Below are 5,799 nucleotides of genomic sequence, written 5' to 3'. Positions count from 1 at the left end.
GCAAGACTTGATGTGTATGATTTCATTGATCCTTATTTTACTGCTGAATATTATAGGATGTGTTATAGCTTTCTTATTGCACCTCTGAGTAACGTGGATGCCTCTTGTTCTTCCATTGAGGACTTTATACTACCTCTTGTTACAAAGAGGCCGGCTGGGAGGCCTAAATCAAAGAGGATAGCATCTGCTGGTGAGAAGAAGCTGATTTGATGCGGTCGTTGTAATAAGATGGGCCATCATAACAAGAAGAGCTGTACGGAACCTTTGAACATGTTGCTGTAGTTTCTTGTACATCCTTCTGGTTGTTAGTAGATGTTTGGAATTTGTTGTTTTTTGGATGTTTTTTGAACTATATTCAGATTTGCCTCTATTGTAAGGATTTTTATTGAAGATTTTTGTGATGTTCATTATTGTGGAATTCTCTTGACAATATTATTATGTTCATCTGTCCCAAGCATTAAAGTTCTAAGGGTCAGTAACTTTACACAGGATCTTTTTATTTATTTATTTATTTATTTATTTTTTCTGTTCTTCCCTCCCAAGTAATAAACTTTACTGGGGTTAGTAATGTTTCCAAGTCTTCAGATTTACTTGTTCTGTAGCCTAACACATACTTTACTAGGGGTAGTAAAGTTTCCAGAACCTCAGTTTTTGTTGTTCTGCATCATAGAACATACTTTACTAGGGGTAGTAATGTTTCTAGAGCATAAAAAAAACACAACTAAGGGGGTAGTAATGTTGTTCTGCACCCAGTAATAAACTTTACTGGAGGTAGTAATGGTTTCAAGTCGTCAGATTTACTTGTTCTGCACCCTAGAACATACTTTATTAGGGGTAGTAAAGTTTCCAGAACCTCAGTTTTTGTTGTTCTGCACCCTAGAACATACTTTACTAGGGGTAGTAATGTTTCCAAAGTATCAGATTTTGTTGTTCTGCACCCTAACACATACTTTACTGGGGGCAGTAAAATTTCCAGAGCATAAAAAAGCACATTGCTGATGTTAGTAAACCATTACTTTACTAGGTATTAAATTCCCTTAAATTTACATGAAAGTTTCAAAATAGAACTTAAAATTGGATCTCAGTCTTAGTTGTGATATCTGTCCACAATTCTAACAAAAGTTACATAAATCATTTGTTTAATTTCGCAAACTCCTCTAACATCTTCTTTCTCATTTGGTTGCCGCCTTCTTGGTTTGGATCCAACCCAGCACACATTGCCTCCATATAATGTAGAACAAATGGACCACAATCAGACCTGCCATAAATCAAAGGGCTAACTATGTTAATAACTTATTTTGATTAAGAAAATAAATCTGAATATTAATGTACATTACTACCCCATCATTTATGTTGTTCTACCCCCCCTAACAAAAAACATTTACCAGGGATAGTAAACTCTCAAAGCATTTGGTTATGTAGTTATCAACCCTAACAAACAATGATACATGTATAAGAAGAATATTCATGTACTTACGATGATACATTTTGCTGGGGGCATGTGCGGTGTTCGGTCAGTTTGTATGGTTTGTGATGGATGTTATTATCAATAATCCAACGTCTTGTCACATTTTCGTCCTCTGTCATTTTCACTATGTTGCTAGGTTTTCTGCCTTGACTGTCCTCGGGTGCATAATCAATCGCGTAATCTTTCCTGTATTCATTCTGGTCAAAGTCTTGGCTCAAAGTAAACACAGTTGAATAATGTATACGTTTGATGAACTCCTTGATGTGCTTCACCTGTATATTAAGCAACAAAACAATTTTTAAACATTAGTTAACCTTAACAATTGAATGCTTTGCATTTTTTTTAATAAAAATGTTTTGATTGTTTACTCACCACTGCTTTTGCATTTTTGAAGTGAAAGTTGTCTTTTTCTTTGTACGGTGTTGGCAACGAAGAGTTCATGTGATAAAAGCGTTTGTTGATGTTGTCAATCAGCAGCAAAGTGTAGTGAAGGCTAGACCCGTGATGTAACGGAATGAAGACCATCTGCTTTCCAAACAAGGTCCAAAGCGGGTTATAGAAGTTTTCCTCCATACCGAGTTCATAACCACTTTTGAAGTCTCCAGTTGTTCCTCCATTTAGCTTGTGCAGTTCCAACATTGTTTCATGCTCTATCACATCCTTCTGCATTTAAAAAACAAATAACCTTAGATTAACCAACATATATAAATAACATTTTACAACCCATAATAAACTTTACTGGGGGTAGTAATGTTCTAAAGCATCAGATTTAGTTATTCTGCAGCCTAACACATACATTACTAGGGGTAGAATGTTTCTAGAACCTCAGTTTTTGTTGTTTTGCACCCTAGAACATATTTTACTAGGGGTAATAAAGTTTCCAAAGCATCAAATTTTGTTGTTCTGCACCCTAAAACATACTTTACTGGGGGCAGTAAAATTTGCAGAGCATCATATTTTGTTATTCTGCACCCTAAAGCACACTTTACTAGGGGTAGTAAAGTTTCCAGAGCATAAAAAAACACATTGCTTGAAAGGTATTAAACATAATGCTGTTTTGCATTTAAAAATACTCTATGAAAGATATTAAATTTACATGAAAGTTTCCATATGGTATCCTCACAGTCATTATAGAGATCAAATGAAAGAAAAATAGACATACATACCAAAAACTTAAGTTTACTACCCCTAGTAACCTGCTACTAGGGGTAGTAAACTTGCAAAACAATATCTTGATGAAAATATAAGTTTTATTGCCCCTAGTAAACTTACCACAATCTCCATGTTCATGAATCCAACAGGAAGTTTGGCAGCTTCTGCCCTTTTCTTCAACAACCTCATGTACACTTGTAGGCTCTGCGATCATAACATAAGTCAATACTATTAAATCTAAACTTCACTGAGTGGTGCTAATAAGGTGATATTATTTATTTATTTATTACTCACACTCGACAATATGTCTGAGTGTTCGATAATCCTTTTCAAGTCACTATTTGATAAACAGTGCCAGCCTTCAGGACATGTCCAGTACGCTTCACTGTAGAAAAACATTGAATTCATACTCCAATTAAAACAAATATATTTTTGTAATTTTGCATAAGCAAACTGTAAAGTTTTATATAATTGAAACTTACTCTTCCTTTTTGTTCGGGCGGGCTTCAAACCATTGTTTGTAGTGCATTTTAAATCGTCGCCCAGTGAATCCCATGTACTGTTGTCACACTTCAGATTCTTGTTTATAATTTTTTTGTGGACTTGAATGTCTTTTGGAATGCCGTACTCCTAGTCAGGGTCCTTTGTTTTCTTGGCGTTTCTAGGGTTCAGCTTCACATTTTTTCTATCGACATCGGATCCATTGCTTTCCTCTTCTTGGAATAAGTATTCATCTTTTTATCCTCTGTTGTTGCTGTTTGTTCGGTCGATGAAACTTGGGACTGAACTGTCACAGAGATGTCGTTGTCCATTTCTGTTGCTGATTGTTGGATGGATGCAGCTTGGGACTCAACTATCTTATCTAAATTACAGATGTCATCATCTGTGAGCGGCAAGTCCTCATAGTCCATTATTGGAGATACGTGATTCAATGGTTTTTTATCATGTATCACAGCCTTCACAAAATAAAATAACACATGTTATTCTCAGATTTTAAACAATAACAAAACGTTTACTACCCCTAGTAATAGTTTGTCTGGGGTATACTACCTTGCAACACAGTTTCCCTATTAAGTCTACTACCCCCTAGTAATTTTATATGCTCACCAAAGCTTCTGGTTGATCATTTGTAGATTGTGTTGTTTGTGCAGTTCCAACTTTGAACTTGACTATCAGGCTTCTGTTCTGGTTTTCCTGATTTTTTTAATTTAAAAAAAAATTAGTAACATAATAAAGAAAACAAAATAAAGTAAAAAATAGTCTTAGTTATAGTGTAAAGTATCATCTTACATTCCTTTTTGTTTGTTCATCTCCTTGGCAGCCATGCTCTTTCCCACCGAATTCCATTTTTTGCTCGGGAGGTCCATTTGCTGAGGATTTTGCTTTTTTAAGCTTTCTCTTCAGAGCCTTGTTGAGGCTGTCTTGCTCCCTTTTCTCCATCTCTAGCTGCTTTATTTTGTCATCGGCGAGCTGTAACTTGTGCACGTAATCATTGATTCTATTCTGGAGTTCTTCGTTTGCTTTGTCGAGTTCTTTTAGCTTCTCATTCAAATCTTCTGGGATCTCCTCCTCCTAGTCTGTCAGTAGTGTCTTAAAATTGTCGCCCACTCTTTTATTTTCTTCCACTTCTTGCTGGCTTGATAAAGGAACCTGAGACCAAATACATACAGATAAGTATGAAGTTTACTACCCCTTAGTAAACTACTTTTTTCACAATCAGGAAAAAGAAATGTGACTTACTACCCCCAGTAAATGTTTACTGGGGGTAGTAAACTATGCCAAACAGGTTTACTACCCACAGTTAACTATGCCAACAGTCAACTATTGATTTAGAGATGATTATACAGTTTACTGCCCCTAGTAAACTTGATATCATACACTACTTATGCAATGAAAAGTGAAGTTTACTGCCCCTAGTGAACTATTACTAGGGGCAGTAAAGTATGCCAATGCACTTTTATTTCATTCATTTTTCAGACTTACCCATTCTTCAAAGCTCGGGGTGCCATGTTCGTCTGGGGTGCCATATTCCTCTGATCCGGAAGTGCTTTCTTCCTCTTCCTTCCATGGACCTTGAGCAACCAGTTCCTGTTTTTTGCAAAAATAAGATTTGTTCAGTTTTTCAGAAACAACATCTACGTACAATGCTGTATAATATTTGGAAAACCAAAAACCAATTTTTACCTCAAGCTTTTTCGGTCTCTTTAGATAGTCGCTTCCGTAGATGATGCCATTTGTGGACCATCTTACAAATCTTCGCATAGCTGCTTGTTTCTTCTGGATCCTTTCCTTGATTTTTGTACGCTCCAAGAAGCAGTACAGAGGCAGAACTACGCAACCATTCAGACCCTTTAGCTTGCCCTTGACATGCTTTCACTCCTTCATGGAAGGCTTCAATCAGCTTTCTTGATCAGTTTATTTTGTTTATTGCTTCTAGGTCCTCACATGTCAGCACCATTTGCCATTCAATTTGGCTTCCAGATGTGCTGAAGAAGAAAGTAGCCAGTAGGAACATTATGATCAAGGAATCAATTTTCCTTGGTTCTACCTCCTTGTTCTTAATCTTGTTGAGCTCTACTGTCAACTTGTCGTGGATCATCTTCCTAAAGATGGATGCTTTCGTTTTGCCGAATATGGTTGACTGTTGGCTGCTCTTCTTTCTCCTGGAGATTTTTTCTTCCTCATTTTCACCTTCTTTTGTTAATCCAAACAAAAGATGCACATCTTCCTCTTTAATCTCCATTAATTTCTTTTTCTCCAAACATGAACTTTTTTGTCTCCTTGCAATAGTGCCTCAATAAAATTTCTATATCCAACTCAAATCTGCTGACCTGATCCGCAACGATGCTCCTGGTTCTAAATGCGTTAATCATTTCACCAAAGCAAGTTTGACTGATCAGCTGCCATGCTTCTAAGGGGATTTTGTCTCTGTGACTCTCTATTAATTTGAAGAATGTTACCAGAGTACATTTCTGTTAAGTGTGCGGAATCTTTTCCAGGTCCTCATCCTCGTCCTCCTCCTCGTCCTTGTCATCCTTCTCTATTTTTGCCACTTCTAATGCTCTCTTCTTTATAAAATACTGTTCCACTTCTTCTTCTTCTTCTGTGTCATCTTCTTCTTCTTCTTCTTCTTCTTCTTCTTCTTCTTCTTCTTCTTCTTCTTCTTCTTCTTCTTCTTG

The 5,799-nt window shown here is 36.5% G+C and overlaps 1 pseudogene across 1 annotated transcript in view; it reads left to right on the top strand.

Moving 5' to 3' along the window:
• LOC101295621 overlaps nucleotides 1-5,799 on the top strand; it is an 880,650-nt pseudogene that overhangs the window by 272,914 nt on the left and 601,937 nt on the right. Inside the window, exon 53 of the transcript XR_184594.1 lies at nucleotides 57-190. The product of XR_184594.1 is annotated as an uncharacterized LOC101295621 (transcript). The remainder of the gene's footprint in view (nucleotides 1-56; nucleotides 191-5,799) is intronic.

This window comes from Fragaria vesca, linkage group LG4 (genome assembly GCF_000184155.1).
Source record: "Fragaria vesca subsp. vesca linkage group LG4, FraVesHawaii_1.0, whole genome shotgun sequence".
Classification (NCBI taxonomy): Eukaryota; Viridiplantae; Streptophyta; class Magnoliopsida; order Rosales; family Rosaceae; genus Fragaria; species Fragaria vesca.
This window is presented reverse-complemented; position numbering and strand designations above follow the sequence as displayed.